A 25,383-nucleotide genomic window follows, 5' to 3' on the forward strand; every position below is an offset into this window, starting at 1 on the left:
GTGGAGGACAGAAACATGGCAGGATTGACAACAGAAGTTGTTTTTAGGGTAACATCATCTTGTTCCAACAACACAGACTGATATTTAAGCATCCTGCTGGGGACAGCCAATGGCTCCCTTTTGTTCAAGTACAGTTAGTACTGTATGGGGTACATACAATACAATGTGCTACCCAAGGGTGAATTTTTGGGCCTCTGATCAATATAACAGTAGCCACCACAGCTTTCAAACACCTGGGCCACCCTTGGCTGACACTGTCCAGCTGTTTTTAAAAGTAGGCCACAGGTCTTTGCTGGTTTTCTAAGGAACTGCACCAGTATCCCCAGAGCAACATTCAGTTGCTCATATGTGAATAATTCAAAAGGCTTAGTTAAGTCTGGCAGTCCTAATGCTGGGGATGACATCAAAGAATGTTTCAGCTGTTTAAATGTGGCTCTGGTACCATCTGTCCACATCACAATTCCCTTATTGGCCACTTTTAGTGCTCCAGACAGAGGCTTTAACAGTAACTCATAATTTGGTATCCATAAACAACAACCCACCATTCCCAGGAAAGCCTGCATTTCTCTCATGCTGTGGGGTTCGGGAAGATGGGGAGGATGGGCTCTTTCCCATCTCTGCTAAGTTGTTGATGTCCGTGAAAGACCTCAAGCCCCATTAAATCACTCCTTCCTTGTCAATCTCTGCTTTCTTTTTGGAGACTCCATACCCACTTAGTCCCAAAAAGTTTAAAACAATGAGTTGGATGTAGCTGTTTCGGTCTTTGGCATCAATTCGTATATTACCTACCTATTGTAAAACATCCCCTTCTGGTTCTTGTCTTCTCCAGTCTTCCAGTTCTTTTGCCAGCTGGTTTCTTGCGGGGATTGAGAGGACATAGACCATGCTATACAAGCAAAGCCAGTTCATTACACTAATCACCTGTATTTATAGTTCTCCAAGTTCTGTACAAAATTTTCCACTGGGGCCCCTTTGCCCCTGTTCCCTTAGTAACATAATCTTTTTGGTTATCAAGTCCTTGTTCGGTTCTTGCATTCTTGCTGCATTCATTGCGCCACCAATGTCCTTGTTACATCTTCTCTTGTCAGAGCGGTCAGAGTGACCAGACATGATGTCTTCACTTTTGTTCCTGCCTTGAGTTTCTCTCTCCCATGGCTTCCACTGTACCAGGGCCATGAGGTCGGTGATGCTACGCAGATCAGCTTCTGTAGCTTTCTGATCTTCCACAATTTCTGAATAGTTTGGCTATTCTTGAAACCCTGGGGTAGGACTGTCCAGGTGAGTTGGCTTCTTCTCCCTGTTTCAGGATTTTCCCACTGAAAAGCAAAGATATTGACTGTTCTTATTCAAAGGGATGCAGAAGAAGGCATCTTTGAGGTCTAACACAGTGAACCACCCTAAATCATATGTCAATGTGTTCAAAAGGGTATATAGATTGGCCACTATGGGGTGAATATACTGTTATTTTTTAATTGCCCATAAATCCTGCATCAGATAGTAGCTTTTACCATCACCCTTTTTTACCGGCAGGATGAGCGTATTGTATTGAGATTCACATTCTACCAATAACCCAAATTTAAGGAACTTCTCAATTATAGGGGCTAAACCTTTGTGACTTTGTAACTTCAAAGGGTATTTTTTTTTGTCTTACTGGTGCCGCTCTAGGTTTGAGTGCTATGCTTACAGATTTTGCCAGTTTGGACCTCCCAGAAAATTCACTGGCCCATCTTAATGGAACGACAGCATTCTCAACTTCTGTGGGGATTTTGCCATGGTCGTCCTGTATGAAAAAGGGCAGCCACTTCCACAAAATTATTTTCAGGAATTATATAACTTGTGTTCCACCCCCCTTTTCAGAATTTAACTTCCACTTCTAATTTCTCCAATAGATCCCTACCCACCAAAAGCTTAGGAGAGTTTGGCATATAGAGGAATTGTTGAGTCACCCAGTGTTTTCCCAATTTAAATTTCAAAGGCTGGAAGAAAGGCCTTGTTTCACTTATCCCTGTAGCATCAACCACTTTTACAGTGTCTTGACTCAGTTTAATTCCTAAAGTATTTAACACAGAATATGTTCCCCCTGTATCCACCAAGAACTAAACTTCATCTTTCCCCAGTTTATAACCAAAAGCTCTTCTGGAGAAGAAACCTTCCGTGCCCCTCATTCCCCATCCACAGCTAGTTCAGGAGCTGAGTCTGGAAGTTTCTTTTTCCCCAAGAACTGACACTCCCTTTTCCAGTATCCTTTCTTTTTGCAAAAGGTACATTGAGTCTTATCTAGAGGAGTACCCTTTCTAAGTTCCTTAAATGTCTTTTCCTGATCGGCCCTCTGTCTTGGTTTAGGGCAAATTTTGGGAGGAAACCTCTGAATGGGGTTCCTCTGGAGAGAAAACCCTAACGGCCCCACCCCCCAGCCAGTCCGGGAAAAAGAACTTCCTCGGAGAAAAGTGGAAAAAATTATTTATTTGACAAACAAAATGCCCACAAGCATAAGGAATGAATAATATGAAATGAAACAATAAAACCTCTCGCTGCTCTGAAGAGAGATGGCAAAACTGAGAGAAGAACTTGCCAGGAGTTAGCTCAGCTCTCTCAGTCTCTTATCAGTCCCAGTCCCTTCGGCGCTGGAAAATGCCAAGGTCCAGGCCCAGTGGGCCGCAGGCGTGAGATCCCCATGCTCCCCTGGGTTTTTCAGTCCAGAGCAGATTTAAACAGTCCCAAGAAAAAGGAAAAAAAAAAAAAACAGTCCAGGAAGCTTCTTTGCCTCAGCTAGCTAGACTAACTAAAAGGAAAAAAACCTCTCTCTGGCTTCTGTCCGTGCATCCGACAAACACACAGTCCCAAGGAAGAAGGAAAAAAAAATGCAGAGGAGTGAACGGTGCTTTTCAAAACAAACTGTGTGCTTCTTCTTTCCCTGCTTCACTCTCAGAACCAGACTTAAAGGTACAGAACACACAGCACACAGAACAGACGATTGGGGATACAGGCATCATAGTCACCCTAGGACAACATATATACAGTATACAGCTATATACAGACAATAGCAGTGACATTCAGCAAACAGTGATATCTACACATAGTTCTCACCCAACAATCAGATTTCCCTGAGGTACGCATAGTGTTGTTCTATCTTTTTGCATTCTTTACCATGTGCAGCCTGGTTCTTGAGTAAAGGCAACCCCATGGATGGGTTTTTCTGTACTGAAGGCAGAATTGACTCAGTCTTCCCTAAAAATCCTCTAATATGCACCACTGGAACTGTCTCCATCTACTGTATGCAAGGGCTAAGATTGGGCAGGGCCTGCTCGGTTGGTGGAACTTGGAGTGTTAACTAACCAGGTGGCTTTTGCTAGATGCTGCTCCCAATTTTTCAAAGATCTCTCAGCCAATGCTTTTAAGGTGGTTTTTAACAGTCTATTGTACTTCTCCACTTTTCCGGCAGCTAGTGCATGGTAGAGGATATGGTACAACCACTCAATGCCATGTTTCTTAGCCCAGGTGTTGATAAGGCTGTTCTTGAAATGAGTTTTGATGTCTGACCCAATCTTCTTGGGGTACCATGCCTCTAAAGCACTTGCTTTTCAAGACCTAGGATAGTGTCACGGGCCATAGCGTGAGGCACAGGGTAGGTTTCCAACCATTCAGTGATAGCTTCTACCACTGTGAGTACATAGCACTTACCTTGATGTGTCTGGGGCAGTGCAATGTAGTCAGTTTGCCAGACCTCCCCATACATAGATTTGGACCACTGCCCATCACACTATAGGAGCTTCACTGGCTTGGCCTGCTTGATCTCAGCAGACATCTCAAAGTCACAGAAAACCTGAGAAATATTGTCTATGGTTAAATTTACCCTTTGGTCTTGTGCCCACTTATAGGTGACATCTCTACTCTGATGACTTAAAGCATCATGAGCCTATTGAGCCAGGAATAACTCCCTTGTGTTGCCAATCTAAGTTTATCTTTGACACTTCTATTTCTGTAGCTTGATTTACTTGCTTGTTATTTTGGTGCTTCTCATTAGCCTTACTTTTGGAAACATGAGCATCTACATGGTGGACTTTCACAGATAGTTTCTTTACCCAGGCAGCAATGTCTTTCCACTCTTCAGCAGCCCAGATTGAGGCATTGATTTAGAAGAATTAAAGACTGTAGTCAAAATAGATAGTGCTGAGATACTTCCCTTTTGCTAACAGAAGCCAGGCTGAAGGAACTGATAATCCTTGGATGGAACTGATAAATCAGAGAAGCTGTCAAACTAGGCTTTTGCATCCTGAATAATCAATAGACCCCATGAACACAATACAATCATAAATCAAACAGTCCTGGAAAAAACAGGATTTAGCTGTCACGAACACTAAAGGCTAAAAAGTCAGAGCTGAGGAAGACAATCTTACTTCATCATTTTGGGACCCCACCCCATAAAAAAAGACCACTGACCCATTTCAAAGAACAAACTACACATGCTCAATGGCTTTTTAGGCTAATTACCATACAAAGCGGAGAATGGGAGGTATCAGAACTATGAATATGCATTTGTAGTTTGTGTATTCAATACTCCTGTAGATAAAAGACCCTGTGATGATCTGTAAATTGCGTGTGTGTTTCTGGGAGCTATCCCGCACGCTGCCCGGCGTCGTAATAAACATACACTTTCTAACTTTAAACTGTTAGAGAGTCTTTGTCCGTCATAGTTAAATATTAGTATTAGATCAATGTCCATAGTTTTTTAATAAATCAAGATTGTTTTTTTCCTATGCTGCTAATTAGCTTTTCTCCACTTCTCTAGCCATCTCCACAGAGCATTGGCTACCATCCATGAATCAGTGTAAAGGTAGATCTTTGGCCACTTCACTCTTTCAGCAATGTTTAGGGCCAGTTGAACGGCTTTGAGTTCAGTAAGTTGGCTTGATTCCTTTTCTCTTTCAGTAGCTTTTGCAACCTGTTGTGTTGGGTTCCATACGGCTGCTTTCCACTTTTGTTTCACCTCTAAAATGCAACAAAAACCATCAATAAAAAGAGCATAGCGTGTTTCTTCTGCTGCTGGTTGGTTGTATGGCGGAGCTTCTTCAACACGTCACTTGTTTTTATTTCTTTTAGTCAGTGAGACCAAAGTTTTCACTTTTGGGCAAATTTGTAATTATTTCCAAAATCCCAGGGTGATTCAATCTTCCAATACAGGCATGCTGTGTGATGTGAGCAATCCACTTGCTCCATCTGGCATTGGTGGCATGGTGGGTAGAGGGAACCTTTGCTTTGAAAATCCACCCCACAGGGTAGTCAGAGCGCCAGGAGTTGTGCTTCAGTGCCTATTGCCTCTATGGCAGCTTGGACTCCTTCATAGACTGTTAAGATTTCCTTCTTTGTTGGAGTGTAGTTGGCTTCAGACCCTCTGTAGCTCTGACTCCAGAATCCCAGTGGTCGGCCTCGAGTCTGCCCAGGCACCTTCTGCCAAAGGCTCCAGGATGGACCATGTCTCCTGGCTGCAGAATAGAGCACATTCTTCACATCTGGTCCTGTCCTGACTGGGCCAAGGGCTACCACATGAGAAATTTCTTGTTTAATTTGGGCAAAGATTTTTTCCTGTTCAGGGCCCCACTGGAAAGTGTGTTTCTTGCAGGTAACCAGGTAGACAGGGCTCACAATCTGGTTCTAATCAGGAGCATGCATTTTTCCAAAAACCTATGGCACCAAGGAAAGCTTGTGTTTCCTTCTTGTTGGTTGGTCAAGTCATTGCTGTGATCTTTTTGATGACCTCGGTGGGAATTTGACGCCGCCCGTCTTGCCACTTCACTCCTAGGAACTGGATCGTTCAGACAGGTCCCTTAATTTTGCTCTTGATGGTAAAACCAGCTTTCAGGAGAATCTGGATGATTTTCTCTCATTTTTAAATGCTTCAGCTGCAGTGTTCCCCCATACTATTATGTCATCTTTGTTCTGCAAATGCTCTGTAGTTTTACCCTTTTCCAGTGCAGTCTGGATCAGTCTATGGCAGATGGTACTACTGTGCTTCTACTTTTGGGGCAATTGGTTCCAGGTGTACTGCAAGCCTCTCCAAGTGAAAACAAACTGAGATATGCACTCTGCTGTGAAAGAAATGGAGAAAAATCCATTGGCAATGCCAGTAGTGGTGTACCACTTCACTGCTTTGGACTCTAGTTTGCACTGGAGTTCCAACATGTCTAACACAGCAGCGCTCAAATGGTGGAGACACTTCATTCAAGGCACAATAGTCCAGTCAATTTCCATTTTTCTTTAGATTTGTGCACAGGCCAAATGAGACTGTTGAAGGGTGAGTGGGGTTTGCTGACCACCCCTTGGCTCTCCATCTCACAGATTATCTTGTGGATGGGAATTACAGCATCTTGAGTTGTTTTGTACTGCTGGGTGTGACGTTGTGTTATTTAAGAGTGGAGCTAGAGCCTAGACCCAATAAGCATCTCCGGTGGAAAGGCCGCTTGGGGAAACTCAGGCAAAGCAGTAAAGCTCACATATCCACACATGCCACAAGGCTAGCTCAGCAAAGAGAGGCAAGAAGGCCTTTGTACTAGATCAGTTCCAGCCAGCTTTATTTCCAGGTGCCAAAGGGAAATCCAGGGCAAGAAAGGGGTGAACATGTGCCAGTCTCAGGCTTAAGTATGAGCTTTAGCAGCCAATGACCTTGAGGTATGGGAGCAGAGCAAAGGACAGGTAAGGTCTGTGCCCTATAGGGAAAACAGGGCCAGTCACTGCAGTCCCACAACCAATGGAGAAATGGAGGAAAGGAGAAATCAAAGGGCCAGGGGCATTAGGGAGGGGAGAAACCGGGGCAAACCATCGTGTACAGAGCACCATTAGGAAGTCCTCTCTCTCAGGCTGGGCAGGTAACTCTATGGTCTGTACTGCCAAGGCCAGACCCTGGGCATTATGTTGAGGGGCTGTAGGGACTCAACAACTCCCCTGTTTTTTCTTACTAAGAAGACCATCCCAATGGATTTTGGTAGGCACTTAACTACGCATGGAAACATGAGCAAAACAATAAAAACCATGATTATAACCCAAAAAATCCCTTTAACAAAGGATGAAACCCATCCTGTCAATCTCCATTGTCTGAAAAGTTCATGGATCCAGTCTGAGTTCTCAACCTTTAATTCCTCCACTTGCTCCTTCAGCTTCTGGATGTTAGCGTGGATGGATTCTGAGTGCGAGGAGAGGTTGAAGCAGCACATTCCTTCAAAGTCTTGGCAGCCATGTCCATGAGCAAGCCGCAAATAGTCAGTTGCTGTCCGATTTTGCAACATTGCATGCCTGGTAATCTCAGTGTCACTGAGTGCAGAGGAGGTAGTGTTTGCCTGCTTACTAAGCCAACATTCCAGGTGAGAAAGCTCATTGAGAGCTGTGGAGGCCCCTGCCTCTGAAGAGGCCATTGAAAGGGTCACGAACCCTGCATTACCTTGGAGAGCAGATAGTGCATGATCACCCCCCAGCTATGGATTGGCTACCCGTTCTGTTCCCTGGTTGGTCAGTTCTGTATCCTTCCCCTGATTGGTCAAGTTTCGATCCCCTAATTTGTTTATTAATGTTCTCCCTGACTGGTCCATTTCCTCAGCTTGTAACCCCATTGGTTGTTAGTAAAACCACACCTGCTTTGGTAGGTGCATAAAACCCTGACAGCTGAGCCCTTCGGGGTCTTTGACTGTCGGTGGAGATGAAGTAAAGAAGCCTCCCAAAGACCATCCCTGGCTCCTGTGCTCTTCCTTAAATACTGAATGTTTTAGGAGGGATAACTTGGCTTGCAGCCAATAGAGAGAGATACAGGGTTTGAAGAATGATGACAAGATCCAATAGATGCTTCTCTCTTGGCTCTGAGCCAATCCTTGTCAGAAGGGTATGGAAGAATCTAGGTTCTTTACCTTAAGGGGTGAGCCTTAAACTTTCCCTGTATGGAAAACATTTGCTGGGTGTGTGGGGTGCATTACTACAGCCACCCAAGGTAAAAATAGTGAGACCACAACTCTTTCCTTTATTCCAATTATAAACTTGGCTATCACAGTTTTCATCAAATTCAGTGTATGATCTCTTCTGGTGTGCCAATTTCCCTTTTCATTTCCAGTTCTGAAGTAAAGTTATGTGTGGGGTGAGGGTAGTAAGCTGGCCAAGGCTACAGGGACCCCCTTAAAAGTGTGAGGGGATCTCAGCCCATATTCGGTCTCCACAGATAAGAAACACTCTCCGAGACAGCACTTTGGGATGGAGCGAGGACGAGGAAAGTTTAGGACTGGTGTAATTGCACCAATTTTGGGAGATAAAATTTTTGTTTAATGGGGTTACATCTTTCCTATGGGCAGACCTAATAAGTTCAAGGCGGGTCAAGAGTTCATTGGGAGGTTGTAATTGAAATTGAATGCAGTGATGAGCTTTAGAGGACCCTAACAGCTCTAATCCTTGGGGTTCCTCTGGTGCTTGCGGTAAGGTCCATGTCCACTCATCCCAAGCGTCTACCAGAGTGGGTTTCTTATCTGCATATGGGTATTCATTTGCTGCTAGGGGAACCCCTACAAGGCACATCGACAGCGGGTTATCCACTCTGCCCATGGACAGGCATAGATTGTCTTGTTGTAAAGTCTTGGCTAGTGTGACCCAGAAGTTCTGGTTGGGCTGAGGGACAATCCATGCACTAGCTGATGGAAGGGTGAGGAGCATCCAAAATCCTACTCAGAGTAGTTGGGGATTCCCTGCTGCAGGACACTGTTGAAGTGGCAATTGGTACTCATTGCACTCCCCCCTTCAGAAATCATACTGTAAATGGGTTCTCTGATAGTCCAGGCAAGGCATTCAATTGTTTACTGCTCTCTGTCTCCACAACAGCTAGTCCAAACGCCCATCTGAGTTTTTTTGGGTTTTTGAAATACCCACTTCCGAGGAAGTCTATGATTAAAATTCATGGGGCCTCTGGGCCAGTCACAATGGGATGTTTCTTCCACTCATTTCCAATCAGGCTCACCTTAGCTTCCACCAAAGTCAAATCCTGTGATCCCTCTGTCATGTCAGCAAGAGAAACATGTCTCAATGGGATTAGTGTGCACTGCACACCAGTGTTGACCAAGGCCTCATTTTTTTGTGGTTCTGATCTGCCAGGCCAATGAATCCACACAGTCTAAAAGACACAGTTTTCCCTAGCCTCTACTCGGCTAGAGGCAGGACTCCTCTAGTCTTGCTTATTCTTCCTTCCCTGAGTGTACATTTTAGAGGTTCTTTCAAGGGGATCTGACATGTCATCATCATACCTGGCAGTTCAGCTACGGGCAACTGGAGCTGTTTTCTTTTGGGTGGAACTTCCTTTCTGTGGCTTGCTCTCCTTCAGTTCACGCACCTCTTGCGCCAGAGCAGTAGTGGGTCTCCCATCCCACCTCCTCATGTTTTCCCCACAATCACGCAGGAAGGGTCACAGCTCACCTTGTGAGGCGTACCTTCTTTCCCTATTCGGGAGACATCTGTGTTTGGTACCAAAATCTCTGCTATGTTCTGCTGAGATTTGGAGAAGGTCCTCTTTGATTTCTTCTTTGAGTTTCTTGGGATTCTCCTCTATCTTATCTTCTAATTTCTGCAGACGTGTTTCCACAGCTGCAATTCCTGCATGTGTTGGGCCATGCACAGCATCTGCATATGCTTGGAGCTTCTTTGCCATATCAAACACAGTCTCCTCCCTGTCATCCCACTTCATCATTACTAAAGCAGAAGCATATTCTTATGGCCTAAGTCATACAAGTTTTCGCCACATTATGGGTGTACATGTTACCAAGTCTGGATTCTTAGGCATTGTTGAGTCTTCTGAGAAAACAATCTCCGCCACCACCATTTCTCTCAAGTGTTGAATCCCTTGTTCTATGGTCTTCCACTGGGTTTTCTGTATATAGGGATCATCTGCACACAGATATCTTTGCCCCAGACTGCGGGGTTTTGGAGCTGCATGCCTGCTAGCTCGTTACCGAATCTGCATTCAGGGATACAGCTTAGTATCTTTGCAATCTTGTGGGTCTGAGCCTCAGGCTGAAACGTGGCAAATGGCGTGGAAGAAGAAAGGAGGACTCCCACATGGGCTTCAACTAGGCTTTATTCCACCCAGAGGACTGCCCACGTACGGAGTGAGTTTTGCCCTTGGGTTTCGGCTTAAGTACAGGGAGCATAGACAGAGCAAGGGGCAATCTAGAACCAATCTCAGGGAAGGAGAGAAGTGACCCAGAACAGGGGATAATTAACAGAACAATCTTATACATAAAAGAGGGAGGGGAACCGAGAATCTGACGAATCACTCCACAGCCTCACCAGAATTTTCCAGGCTTTTGGGCAGGGTTGCAGGGTGACAGACAGGACCCACAACCAGGAAAAAAGCCAACAGGGGTTTTACCATGGGAGTAAGGGACAAATCATTATAAAACAAGGGAAAAAAGCATACAGGACTTGGGTAAATCTCAAATGCACTGCAACACCACACTTCTCAAAATCCATACCTAGAGATGGTCAGCCCCCCTTACCATTTCTTGGTCAATAACTGGATAATGTGACAAGGATCCCAAATGCCTTGTTTCAGTACCATCCAGAATTGTAGCCTCACCTGCAGCATCCCAAATACGGACTAACCAACTAATTAGAGACTCATCAAGTCGTTGAGTGCAATGTTTTTTTAGACCACGAAGGTCTTTCAGGGAAAAGGACTCAATAGTGACTTCTGATTTTGAGTCAGTTGCTGGAGCTGGCTTTGAGGGTCCTTCCTCTGGATCATCATTGTCCACTGGCTGATTGGTTTTGGTTTTGTGCTTCTTTCTCACAGTAGCGACTGCCAGTGGCTTAGGCTCACTGTCTGGTTTAGCTACTACCTGAGTAAATGGGGTGTTGGCTGCAGCCTGAGTGACTGAGGTAGCTGCTGATTTATCTCCCTGCCCTCCTGCCTCTATCTGCTGCATTACAGTATCTAGCAGTGTGCGATAAGCATATGCCAGGGCCCAGCTTATTGCACTGAGCTTTTTCTTCTTTGAGTTGTCATTGCAGTCCTCTTCCAGATATTTCCCCACCTCATCTGGGTTCTGAATTTGTTTATGTGAAAATTCCCAGGCTGAGGAATCAGAAAATTCCTTCAGGGTTTGTCCCATTCTTTCCCATTCTTTCCCATTCTCCATACCACTCAGGATTTTCTATGTCTGGGTCTGGTCCTGGGTCAGGGGTCTCTCAGCCCCTCTGGACATCTCAGCCCTCATTTTAGACAAGCTGCAAACTATCTAGAGAAAGCTTACCAGATAAAATACCAGGAAAGTGGTCTCTAACATTCAGGGGAAACTAAACATTCTCAAAAAGTGACATAACAGAATCAAATGAGAAGAAGGAAAGGAAAGGCTGAAAAGCCTCATCCCCTACTCCTCCTCTAACAAACTGGGTGCAATTAATAATAAACTCCCAAACCATGTTACTGGAACTGGGCCGCAGGGTAGCACGAAGAAACAAGAAACCATACATATCTCGAACAAATGTCAGTACCTTTGTTAATTTCCTATAAATCATTATCAGCACACCCAACAAAATGAAAATCTGGACTAGTGTACTTCTACTGTAAAAGCTACATGTTAGGGACGATACTGGAGCTATCTGTGAATAAGAAAACAAACCTAGGGACCAGAAGAATATTGTTCCTTCAAAAAAGCTTAGGGACCAGCGAGACATGAAAAGCTTAATCCAGAGAGACAGTATAAATTTAAGCAGCATGGCTACTGACTGCTTTATCCCAATACAGAGTAAGTGAAATCAAAATGCAATGAGTACAAGTTTTTCCCACTTTCTTGAGCCCTGCACTGGGTGCCAAGAAGTATTTGTCTTGGTTTAGGGCAAATTTTGGGAGGAAACCTCTGAAGTGGTCTCCTCCAGAAAGTAAATTTAAGCAGCCCTTTCCCCAATCAGTTTGGGAGGTAACTTTTTTTACTATAAAAGTGGAAAAAACTGTTTATTTAACAAGCAAAGTATTCACAAACATGAAAAAATGAATAATATAAAACAGTGGAACCTCTTGTTTTGAAGAGATGGCAAATTCAGAAAGTCTTTTTGGGGCTTGGAGAGAGAGAGTTCTTTTTGTGGATGTGTCTGGCTTTGTCTCAGTCTCTCTCTGGGGCTTGGGTCCGGTGTCCTGGCCCTGGGCTAAACAGAGGGATGGGGACACCAGCATCATAAAGTCACCCCAGGATACTCTCTTACTATGCTGACCTTTCTGTCCATGACACTCATGACAGTCATCCTCACCTTCTGGATCCCCATCTTCTGAATCTCTATTCTGATATACCTTCCAAGGAATGTCCACCACTTTACCTAGGTCCTCCCTCACTTCCTACTTTTGCAGTGTGGGAACGGTGCCAAACACCTGGCATCCTGACCAAGGTTAGAACAAGAAAATGTTAACCCTAAGGGCCCTGATAATTTGCGTGCTTGTTGAGGATGCTGTGGAATCTCATTTCTGGGTGGAAAAACACCATATGAGTATGACCATCTGGCTTATCGTGATTGAAAACAATCACATGCATGGAATGCTTGAGACATGTTTTGTGTTACAAAATTAGCAAGATGCAATAGGGACCAATTAGAAGGCAGCGGTTTATCTGTAACAAGATTAAATAAAAGGGAGCTCACATGAGAAAGAGGGAAGACAGAGACAAGGAAGAAAACAACACCTGCCAAGCCCAATACTATTACACTGCATCAGTGTGTTATTTCCATTGACAATATATCTATTTTTATGTTTAGATTTTCCTTTGCATTGTAACTCATCACCAACATTTGGTGACCCCCAGCGTGATGTTGACACCATGATAACATATCACAGCCATGATACAACAATGGGGGACTTTTTCAGTGAACCACTATCCGAGAGAGGAGAAATTGCCAGCAGAGTCTATAACATTAGGTCAGTGGTATTTGCTGGATGAAGGATCACAGGATTATGAGTATAATATCATGGGACAGGGGGGTATTCCAGGGGCATTGGCACAGCTTAAAGGTATTGCAATAGTTTCTCCACACTCTAGGACATAAAATCTCTGACAAGCAGAGCAACTTTTATTACTGGTTAATGAACACTGTACTTGGTTTCTAAATGAGAGAAGCTTTGATGTTAAGGTAGGAGAGCATTTCCAAACTTAAGGACTTAGGTTTTTTGATTCCTGTTTCAGTGTTAATAACATGGTGATTTCTCATGAGTGCTTTAGAGGCCCTGTGAGTGGCTGAGGCAAGGGATGATGAAAAGGATACTGATAATCAACCAGATGAGGACATATTACTGTCAGCTCCTGTTAATCCTGGAAAGGAGCCAGACCTGTATCTTACCTTGAAACAATCCTTAGCACAACTTTAAGAACCTTTTGATACACCCACTCCAATATTTAGAAAAGCACTGTTTGCACCTTATGTATGCCCCCAATCCCCATTGTCCCAGGGGCTGCCCTGCTGGTCAGGGCAGCTCCGGCAGTGCGGCCGCTTCCCTGCTCCCCAGCCCTTAGTGTGCTTTCCCCCCCCCCCCCCCCACACTTCCCCCTCCTGCATCTGCAGCAGCTCCATCTAGGGTCCTGGCAGGGGGAAGCAGCAGCAGCAGCAACCCCAGCACAGGCAGGGACCCGGCATGATCCCTCACCTGCTTCATCCTCATGCCGCTTCATCTTTATGCGGCTGCATCTGTGGCAGGGGCAGGCAAGCCCTGGCAGCTGTCCCATGCTGTGTGCGCCCGGCTCCACCTGAGGGGCTCCTCCAGGGCTTCACATCTCAATACATTAATGTTTTTTTCAAATAACTTTTTTAACTAATGAAACTGAGTTGTATTTTTAATTTGTTGCCAGTTTTCACAAAGAGAAAATGTTGCAGCAGAATAAATGAGAAATAACAATAATAATAAAACAACTGGATAATAAGGAAGTTGGGCTGGGAAACCAAATGAAATGGCATCTGTGTTGAAAGCAGCAGTAAAACCTTTATTAACTTAGGTGAAATTCTTTGATAATTTACTGGTATACCACAAGTCCCTCTGAGACAGTCACCACCATTCCTGCTGTCAGCGAGTACCAGTTGAGAGCAAGGATGAGGCCAGGCCCTGGCTCCAGCAATCCAAGGTGGCATCTGCCCTACAGGGTGCTCTATTCTCGGGTCCCAGTTCAGGAAAGCCCTGATTGCTGGAGTGCCTGCAATTTGGTAACATTTGAGGAATAAAGAAACAGAAGTGGACTGCAAATCAAAGCAAAATATTTCTGGCTTAAATAACTTGAAGCTCCTTTTTGCCCTCTTCTCACTATTACTGCTAAGCCTAAGACATTTTGCAGGTGTCCTAGGGTGACCATGATGCTTGTATCCCCAATCGTCTGTTCTGTGTGTTCTGTACCTTTAAGACTGGTTCTAGAAGTGAGCAGAGAAAGAAGCACACAGTTTGTTTTGAAAAACTATTCACTCCTCTGCATTTTTTCTTCATCCTTGGACTGTGTGTTCATCGAATGCACGGACAGCAGTCAGAGGGGGTTTTTTCCCTTTAAGTTAGTCTAGCTAGCTGGGGCAAAAAAGCTTCCTAGACTGTTTTTTTTCCTTTTTCTTGGGACTGTTTAAATCTGCTCTGGACTGAAAACCCAGAGGAGCACCAAGAGCTGCACCTGTGGCCCACTGGGGCCTGGACCTCGGCATTTTCCAGCGCCAAAGGGACTGAGACTGATAGAGCTGAGAGAGCTGAGCTAACTCCTGGCAAGGACTTCTCTCAGTTTTGCCATCTCTCTTCGGAGCAGCGAGAAGTTTTATTGTTTCATATTATTAATTTCTTATGCTTGTAGACAGTTTGTTTGCTAAATAAATAGTTTTTTCCACTTTTCTCCGAGGAAATTCTTTTCCCGGACCGGCTGGAGGGAGGGGCCATTTAAGTTTGCCCTCCTGAAGAACCCCATTAGGAGGTTTCCTCCCAAATTTGCCCTAAACCAAGACAGCAGGCTTTCTATTTTTGCTGGATTTTACCAGGGCATAATATTTTACATGCTTTGTTTCTTTTGAGGTTACAGGTTTCAACTATTCTCAATCCAAATCTCTGAAAGGAAAGTCCACTGCATAACTTAAAACTGGAGGATTATCTTTTACAGGAACCACGTTGTTTTCTGAGGCCTTCCAGGACACCCTGAGGCTCCTGCTACAGCTGCAGAGTTTCTGCTAGTTTGTATACTATCCCAGATGTGCCTGCCACTGCCCTTCCAGCTGCTGCTCTAAGGTTCCTGCCTATCCTGGTGTGAATTTATGATGCTGAATTGTATACCCATCCATTTGTTTAGCCCAGAAATAAGTTCTGCACTTTTAAGACTGGTTCCGAGAGCGAAGGGGAGAGAAGTGCACAGTTTGTCTGCAGAAACTGCACTTGGTCCCCCACATTCCCTCTCCCAGTCTGTGTTGTCTGCCACACAGATAGTGGGAGAGAGCTCTCTTTTGCTTTTAGTTAGTTTTTTAGCTAGCTGAGGCAGAGAAGTTCCCCGAGCTGTGGCTTTTCTTTTTCTTGGAACTGTTCAGCCCTGCTTTGGACTGAAAACCCAGAAAAACACCAGGAGCTCACATCTGTGGTCCACTGGGGCCTGGGATGTGGCATTTTCCAGCACAGGAGGGATTGATAGGAGACTGAGGGAGCCAAGCTACAGCCCACAAAAAGGACTCTTTCTGAATTTGCCATCTCTTCAGATTGAGAGGTTCCATTGTTTAATATTATTAATTTTTTCATGTTTGTGAGTACTTTGCTTTTTAAATAAACAGGTTATTCCACTTTTCTTGAAGGAGGTTTATCTCCCAAACAGGTTGGGGGAGGGGCTGCTTGAATTTGCTTTCTAGAAAAGACCACTTCAGAAGTTTCCTCCCAAAATTTGCCCTAAACCAGGACACTGCCACAGCCCATTTCAGCATATGGAGAGGCACCTGGACCAGTTGCCCCTGTAAGGTTGTAAAGGAATCCCCTTTGCTATCTCTTCTGCCAGCTCACCCACCAATAACAGTGTGGAGGGATGGCTGAGCTTGCCCCACAGTGCCCCCTGCAGCTGTGGGGGAATCATCCCACCTGCCCTGCCCAGCAGGGAGCCAACAGCACCCCTGCCAGCTGTGACCAGAACTACACCAAAGGGGAAAGTGCCTGACAGCCAAGAGGAGACTGTTACTGTGTTTTGGTTTTGTTTATTGTTGCTGCCACTGTATCTAAATCCTGGCTGGCTTCTCTCAGGGATGGAAGGGTGTAACTGCACTGGTCTATTTCTCTTTCACTCTCCCTAATACTTCTTAATCTTTCTACTTCCTCCTTAAGCTCTGCCATCAGGCAGAGGAGATCATTCCCCTGTTCTCACCGCATGCAGCAGTCTTTTGTGCTATCCTCTGGTATTGCCACCAGGCTCAGGCATTCCCTGCACCCCGTGGCTTGGACAGCTATGTACTTCTTTGGGGGCTCTGTTTGTATTACTATACTTTTACTAACGGTAGGTTTTGACTGGAAACTATTGCTAAAATAACAAGACAAGAAACACTACCACCAGAACACAACTCACTACTAAAGGTGTGACTGCAACCCTGCCTGCTTGTCCTTCCTGCGCAAAATACTGTGCCAAACCTTCACAAATGTGCCATGCCCCTGTTTGCCTGCTTCTGGTTACTGTGCTCCTGGTCACCACACTCTATAGACTCTCTTTTGAATTGCTGGTAATGGCCTCTTGTATTTTGAGTCCAAGATCCCCCTAATTAGGGTTTTTTTCCTTTTCAAAGTCCCATGCCAGGGTTTGAAAGAAGAGCGGAACTCACATCTCGGTCTTGAATGGTGTTTATTAAATTTTTTATCTGAAAGTCAGCGCACTGCCTAACACCAGGCTTAGCACTCTGAAAGACACCGCTGCCAAGAGCAAGAGACCTGGCATCCAAGGTCTCTTAAGGACTTCTAACCCAATTAACTCTTGAAACGTACTATATTTACAATTTTGTACCAATACTTACTACTAATTCTAGACATGCAATTTTCTACATCACCTGCATTCTACCAATGTCTTTGTGCCACCATCACAGCAGAAGATGGAGTAGAAGAAGAAGGAGAAGAACTTAAGACACCGCCCAAAATTCTCCATCTTGCCTCTATCTACTTCCATTATAAAAACCCAAACCTACAAATTTTCACCCTGTGACAAGCTAAACTGATCAGTAATACAACTGAAATAATAGAGTTCAGTAATAGTCATATTAAATGTGCGATATTTACCTTGACCTTAACAACAGTTGCCACCATGAAGACATATGGATGTGTAGTACATATCACTACAGATTTGTTATGCCAATTGGTTAAGCTCAGTTGCTATGCCTCATTTGTCTTTATATAAATTACCATGAACCACATGTCACAGCCAAAAAGGCATTGCTAACTTCCATATTTTGGAAAAGCAAGGTCCAGAATTGTTTAAAAATTTAGCTTGCAACACAGCGCCTGAAAGCCCTCCTTCTGACCACTTCAATGTTCCCTTTGTCACTTCCGAAAAGTTTACTGGTTTTGAACTGTTGCTTAATAGGTGTCCTCTGAGTCCCCAGTCAAGTATTTGTAGTCCAGTTATATTCATGATCTTTTTACCTGGAGTAGGTAGACTACTTGAAGGCCAATTAAGCTTTGACACACCAAGAAATTTTGCAAATGGGAAGATGAGGTGGTGCAGCCAACATGGTGTGACTCATTGTATTGCTACTATTAATGCCTGATATGGACACAAAAGTAAGATATGCTGAGTGGTTTTGGGTGTTCTCACTGTCTTGATAGTGTAAGTGAAACTTTCCTGTAAAATCGAGGCAGCCCGGGATAGGTTTTTAGTAATGCAATTTGGAGGCAACTCAATGTAAAATGTTTGGGAGCCATTAATTTTGATCCATTTTTTATTTTCGTCCAAAGATCCCTGAGGTGGAAGCCAAACGCCTCCAGTCCAGTTTGTATCTTTTCTTGCTATGGGTAGTTCAGCATCCCACCATGTAAGCGATCTAAAAATGGGAGGGTCAACAATGTGAGCAAAATATACCTTTTATGCAGTTGCCAAAGGCATGAAAAAAAGAAAACAATAAACTTCTTGTGGTACTGTTGCTAGCTACTATTTCTAGGTAGGCCAGGAAGGTGTTCTCTGGGGTTGGTGCTACTCCTACACCATGCATCAGGATTTCAGCTCTTTGTTGTTGCTGCTTCAGCATCCCCTCATGTTATCTTGGGGTTCATCTGCTTGCTGCTGGCTGATGTTGTGCAGCACCTCTTCATTGCTATTGAGAGTGTCTTCATCTGGGATATTGGGTTGTTGGACTGGTCTTTCCAGCTCATGGTATGGTTTTACCAGAAGAGCAGGTAACCACTTTGGACCTGTTGGCCATGGAACACATGCTTACCCTCACCCCTAGGTTAGTAAATCATCTGGGCCTTGCCATTACACACTCAATTGTGTATTGCTCTGCCAGGGATTGAGGTTGATGATCTGCATTCAAAAAAATTAGTGCAAATATTGCATTATCTAATTGTTCTTGAGGAGCCATATTCCCACTTTTTTGTTTTAACAACATGTGCTTCTTATTTTACTGTGAATATTTAGGCAACACAAAAGTAAAACAATACATGTAATAAAACAATAAGCTTATTACGTGCTCAGCTTTAGCACCAAGCCAAAATAACCAAGGTAATACACACAATCATTATTACATGAGAGAAAGGATAGTAATTTAGAAAGATATATCACCAATTGCCTAAATACTGCAATTGCTAGGGAGCCCCATTTCACAGTGAGAACCTGGAGAACCCTTCCCAAGTAAGATTTTCAAGTTTACCCCAAAAGAAGGTCCAGCTTTCATAAGCCCAAATCAGAAAGTCGAAGTGACTCGATTATATTTTTAGTGCAGAAACACCAGGGTCTGATGGCATATCTCCTGACCAGCCAGGACCAGGGCTTGACCAGAGCTTAGGCCTTGACTGGGAGGGTTTTCCCTAAAATATCCTACAAAAAAATCTCTATTAATATCAGTTGGGAAAGTTTCTTAAAATGGCACATTTCTTGCAGATAACTACAAAAGGTTATGTGAAAGTTTCAAAGTAGTCAGTTTGTCTTTGTCATCTATTTTTAGCTAAATAACCAATGGTAACATAAACAAACCACAAATGACCAAAGGAATGTAAATGAGTAACGTCAAACAATATCTTACAGCTAATTTTCTTTATAAAAGAGCCATGTATTAATGTTATGACATTAACAACATATTCAAAATCACTAATTATATTGTCTACTTCTTGTTTAAAAATCGTTGCGTAGAACCACTTTTTTGATTTATTCCATATTTCTATTCATGATCTTCTTGCCATGTAACGACTGCCTTTTCTATGTTTCCTAATCAGTCAATAAAAACATTACATGCACCAGGAATAGGGCTGCGGCACAAAATAGTTTGTAGTGTTCAAGGCAAATGAACAAAATTTTGCAATAGTTTGAAGGTAATGAGAAAGAAATCTGTCCTACAAAATCTGCCAATGTTATATGAAAAATATCTGACCTTTGTAACAAATACTCATTAACTGTCAAGAAGTAATGGTTAATGAATAACTTCTGGATCATGTCCCATCAACTGTACGATGCGGGTTCTGCCCTTCATAATTAAAGACACATAGAGTTCTATCAGGGTAGTGATAGTTTCTTAGGTGTATTTGGTAAAAAAAATGCATTATAAGTAGATCATTCTGTGTCCCTATTAAATTGTCCTATTAAGCTGTGGAGTAAAGTGCAGTAGGGAATAAAAACAAGCAAACTGTTAACAGGGTAACAAGTATATCTGCTTTTGCAGCAGAAATTTGAGCTAATTATATCTAATTCTCAAATAGCTTCTGCAGATAAAGTTCATGGAGAAGATAAATCAGGGTCTTCTTTTCAAGTGAGCAAACAAATGCTTTAAATGATGAGTGGCTAAACCTAGCATGGGTCTTACCCAGTTAATTGCTCCAAACAGCTTTTTGTAAATCATTCAATGTTTTGACATCAGGCTTTAAAGTTAATTGCTGTGGTTTCACAGTTTGTTTAGTCAGTATCCATCCTAAAGTCCTCTGAATTTTTTAGGTGCAAATTGTAGCCCATGATAAGTAAGATTAAGAATGAGATAGTATCTTGCAAATATGAATCATCCTGTGCACGAAAATATCATCCATATAATGATAAATGATGCTCTGAGGATATTGAGGCTGCACATAGGCATCAGGGCATCGACCCCTGAGGAAACACTGTCTAATGATATCAAGGCATGGGTTCAGAATTAATAACTGAAGGGACAGAAAAGACAAAATGCTCAGGATATGGAGAAATAGTAAAAAAGCAGTCTTTTAACTCAATACCAAGTTCCAATCCTTTGCGCAGTAAAGTAGGGTTCAGGGTGCCTGGCTGCAGGGCACCCATGGGTTTTATGACTGCAGTGATATTCTGTAAATCAAGCAATAAAGACCGCTTTCCTGATTTCTTTAAGATAAAAAAAATAAAAAAATAAAAACCAGGTGTATTCCAGGGACTAGTAGAAGAAATTGTGTCCTGCTTGTAATTATTCTTGTACCAGTTGGTTTGCTTTAACCAGCTTATCCCCTTTAAAGGCCACTGAGTCACCTAAACAACTGTATACTGTTGGCACATCAGGAATCCCAGCCGTCCTCTAAATCCTTTGCTGGACTGGTGCCAATGTGCTCAGCTGTTTGAACAACTGGGCGATGCAAGGAAACACTTAAAAATAATGGGAAGCTGGAGGGGAGCAAACGCAGATCCAGCCAATATGGTTAATCATATGTTCTCAGATTTTTCTGTCTAAAATGGCAGGTTATATACACTTCTATATAGTTTACAATTACAATTACATTCTCATTGGCATACAGCACAGGGAAAAATGCAAAGACATTGTTTAACTCATGCTTAAGGTGACTAAAGTGTTCACCCTACTAACTATACCTATTAATATCTGGAAAAAACACTGCCCTTCATTAACACCTTAACATGATTTCTAACTGCGCCACAGGCTTCACAGGCCTGAATCTGAGGCCCAGGCTGGGGTAGCTCAAACCTCACTCCAAATATAGGTCATGCCTTCACTCTCTGAAAAATTCTGCTACAACTGAGGTACATACAGTAAACATAAATTTTACTCTATGGCTTTAATTTTGATGATGCCACATACACCTCTTATTTGTAGGCTTGTGACTCCAATGATGCTATCAGTACGCACGCAGAAGAAAAATCTTTAATTCTGGGACAGCATCGGAAACAATGTGGTTCCTGTAAAAGATAGTCCTCCAGTTTTAAGTCGCAGAAAAAGACAACCCTCCAGTACCTCAAGAGACTATAAAACTCCCTGATGAACTTCATCCCCATATTGTGTTGCACTGTTACTTTTTGGTTTTTAGTTAATCTTACTGCTACCTCTCTTTTGATTGTTGCACTGCTATCTCCTCATGTTTTCCCATGCCCTTTCTACTCAGTATAAACTGAGGGATTAGGATGGAAGATATGAGAGGCTGTTAGAATTAAATAAGTCTAAAATTTCACATTTTCAAACTTACAGATCAACTCATCATCCACAAGTATCCTGCCATGTCTCCTGCAGCAGGGAATCCCCAACTACTCTGAGTAGGATTTTGGATGCTCCCCACCCTTCCATCAGCTAGTGCATGGATTGTCCCTCAGCCCAATCAGAACATCTGGGTCACACTAGCCAAGACTTTACAACAAGACAATCTATGCCTGTCCATGGGCAGAGTGGATAACCCACTGTCGATGTGCCTTGTAGGGGTTCCCCTAGCAGCAAATGAATACCCATATGCAGATAAGAAACCCACTCTGGTAGACACTTGGGATGAGTGGACATGGACTGTTGGAGATTTTCTTAGAGAACGAGGACATGATTTATATTTGGAGTAAGGTTTGAACTACCCAGTCTAGGCCTCACTTTGAGGCCTGTGAAGCCTGTGGCGCAGTAAGAAATTAGTTGGTGATGTGGTGACGCAGTTAAAATTAGGTATTAAGGTGTTAGTGGGAGATAGTGGGTTTTCCAGGTGTTAATAGACATAGTATTAGTGTGAACCCTTTAGCCACCTTAAGGAACAAGTGAAACATTATCTATTTACATTCTTTCTCTGCTGTGTGCCAATGAAAATGTATCTGTATTTGTAAACTATCTAAAAGAGTATATAACCGGCCATTTTAGACGAAATAAACAGCGAACGCAGCATTCATCATAGTGATTAGATCTGTGTTTCTGCTCTCGTCCGACTTCCTGTTATTTAAGTGTTAACCCTGCTTTTGACTGGCACCTGAATTGCAGGGACCCACATTTCAATACGGTTTTTGCGTTTCCATAGGGATGTCTCGTTTAAATACGGATTTTTGAAGGGTTTTTTCCTGTTCTTTTTTTTTCTTCCTTTTTTTTTTTTCTTTTTTTTTTTCGCTTTAATGCAAGATTTTGATTTTTTTGTTTTAATGTGTTCGTTGTGATGACAAGGCCTTTCGTTTCAATACGGGAAAGATATTGTTTAAATATAGGAAGACTCCGTTTTTAGCCCAGATTCGACAGAAGCTAACAAAGTTCGGAGCAGGGAAGTTGGAACGCGGCGACCACCTGTCTCAAACAAAGAGCAACAGCGCCACACCGAGGGGAAGGTAAGCCGCAGTGGGAAACAAAAGCTGAGAAAAGATCAAAAGCAGCGACGTGGCTTCTTTTAAACATTATCTCTAAAAGAGGTGAAAAACTGAAAGAAACTGACTTAGAACAATTAGCCCTGTGGGCCAAGAAAAGAGGGAAGTTAAATAAGTCCTCTTTGGTGTTTAGTGTTACAGAGTGGCAGGAAATAGGGGATCATTATAGGATTGTGCAATCGGAGAGGGAAAAGACAGAAAAATTGCTCAGGAGCTCGGCGCTGTGTGGAAAAAGGTTTTAATTACCTTGCAAAATGTCTCTGCTGAGAAAAAAGCTGCACAGGCTGCCATCTAGGCTCTTGAAGGGGCAGGGGATGAAAGAAAAGAAGTTGAAAAACCCTCCAAAGTCGCAAAATTCCTTGGCATTTATAATACCCGCCCTATGAAAGGCGCAATGCGCAGGTATGCCCGACCCTGCAGGACGTCCTGCGTCACATGACTCAGGCACAGGATGTTTCCCCGCCAGTGCCAAGACAGACTGAGAGCGAACCGGAAGCCGCTCAACAGCTCCACTCTAGGGGCGTGGTGAAAGATGAGAAGTCAGGCGGAGCCGAGGGCGGGACGGGGCTGGCCCAGGAGACGGCGCACAAGGGCGGAGTGCAAGGTGGAGACAAGAGCGAGGCGGCATGGAGCGAGGCGGCACAGAGCAAGGCGGCACGGCTCCCCTTCTTCCCCGTGTGGGGGGAGCCAGCCCTGACACACACAGCAATGGTGGCAGCAGGAGCTGCGACGGCAGAGACGCCCGCACAGCTGCATCGCTCCACAGCAGCAGAGTGTCCCCTCCCTTCTGACACTGAGTCAGAAGCCTCGGAGGTTGAAGGTCCTGCCTCCAGACCCTGCAGCAGACAACAGTCACAGGGAACAGTGCAGTATGTAACTGAATTACAACAGATAATAGCTAAGCTTGCTAAGCTGTCACACCAATTGGAAACACAAACATCTGCAATTCCTCAGCCTTGGGCTCAGGGGGAGAACAACTCCCTCTCATCCTCACCAGCAGTTCCTTCGGCCTCGTCAGTTTTTCCTTCAACACAGCAGGTGTCATTGCCAGCAATTCCGAAAAACCCAATTGAGAGACGCTGGGCTGCAGCTGTTAAAGATGCCATTCTAGATGGAGATTGGCAGGCAGCCAGCGTTGTAACCTGTCCTGTTGTTATTAATAATGGCACTGGCAGCTGGGAGCCCCACGAGTGGGAGGTATTACAACAAGCCAAACAGACTGTTACCACATATGGAGTTCGATCTCAGGCAGCAAGAAATATAATTCAATACATATTTATAGCTGATGTCCTTTGCCCTGCTGATTCTATGAGAATTGCATCCCTGCTGCTGACACCCTCACAACTTTTGATTTTTGAGAGAGGGTGGAAGCGTTTGGCAGTTGAAGTAGCCAACAAACATCAAGTAGTAGGAGACCCTTTTTATGGACTTCAACCAGATATGCTGACAGGTCAAGGACCATATGCTACAACAAATGTACAACTTACTTTTCCCATGGAGATGCATCAGCTGTCTCAATCGCTGGCTCACAGAACCTTGCTTCTAGTTCCAGACCAAAAAAGCCAGCACCCTACTCCACGATAAAACAAGGTGCGAGAGAATCATACACTCAATTTATAGACAGGTTGTCAGCTGCTTTGAAAGATGCACCAGATGTGCCACCAGAATTGCAAAAACATTTGTTCCGTTCTCTTGCCTTTGAGAATGCCAATTCACGTACAAGAACCATTTTGGCCACATTACCTCAAGGCAATCCTGTGGACGAAATGCTAGTGAGGGCCACGCAAGCTGAGCAAAATAACCAAACTGCAGCATTCACAGCAGCCATGCATGATGCCATGCAGCAACAAGGACACCTTATTGCAGCTACTTTGTCAAGTGGAAAAACTAATAATCCCTGCCACAGCAACAAAACTCCACGTCCCAACAAGCCAACTGGCACCGCTTGCTACCGATGTGGCAAGACAGGCCATTTTAAATATGCCTGTCAAAAGACTGTATGGTGTCATAAATGTAATCTTGACACCTACGCTACCTAGGCTTGTCGCAAGTCAGGAAACTTCAAGCGCAGTGTGTTGAGGCACTGCGCGAAGACACAGAATTATTTTTGAAGACAATCAAGTTATTGTGGCTCAACCATATGTCATGACTCTACCCATAAAGCTTCATGGATTGCTAGGCTGAGATGTGTTGGCCCAACTTAGCATGGTTCTAACTACCAACCAGCATTTTCTTCAATGGCCACTGCAGAGCAGCCGCCCATCCTGAAAATCACCTGGTTAACAGAGACCCCTGTTTGGGTTGAGCAGTGGCCAATGACAGAAAAAAGGCTGCAAATTGCAGAACAACTGGTTCAAGAACAACTCGATGTTGGACACATTCAACCTTCTGTAAGTCCATGGAACACTCCAATTTTTGTTATAGCAAAGAAATCAGGTAAATGGAGACTGTTGCATGACTTGCGAAAAGTTAATGCACAAATGCAAGCAATGGGTGGTCTGCAACCTGGCCTGCCAGCATCAACTATGATACCACAGGGGTGGAACATTGTTGTCATCGATCTAAACGACTGTTTCTTTACCATTCCACTCCATCCACATGACACCCAACGTTTTGCTTTCACCATGCCATCTATCAACAGAGTAGCCCCAACAAAAAGATAGGA

General features: G+C 43.8%; 1 long non-coding RNA gene across 1 annotated transcript in view; it reads right to left on the bottom strand.

Annotated features, from left to right (window-relative positions):
• LOC310922164 overlaps positions 1-23,174 on the bottom strand; it is a 30,348-nt gene extending 7,174 nt beyond the window's left edge. Inside the window, exons 1-2 of the long non-coding RNA XR_014592322.1 lie at positions 22,965-23,174; positions 790-1,316 (exon numbers count right to left, since the gene is read on the bottom strand). This is a non-coding gene — a long non-coding RNA (uncharacterized lncRNA). The remainder of the gene's footprint in view (positions 1-789; positions 1,317-22,964) is intronic.
• Positions 23,175-25,383: the final 2,209 nt, after the last annotated feature.

Source organism: Zosterops lateralis (genome assembly GCF_965231275.1).
Source record: "Zosterops lateralis genome assembly, chromosome: W".
NCBI lineage: Eukaryota > Metazoa > Chordata > Aves > Passeriformes > Zosteropidae > Zosterops > Zosterops lateralis.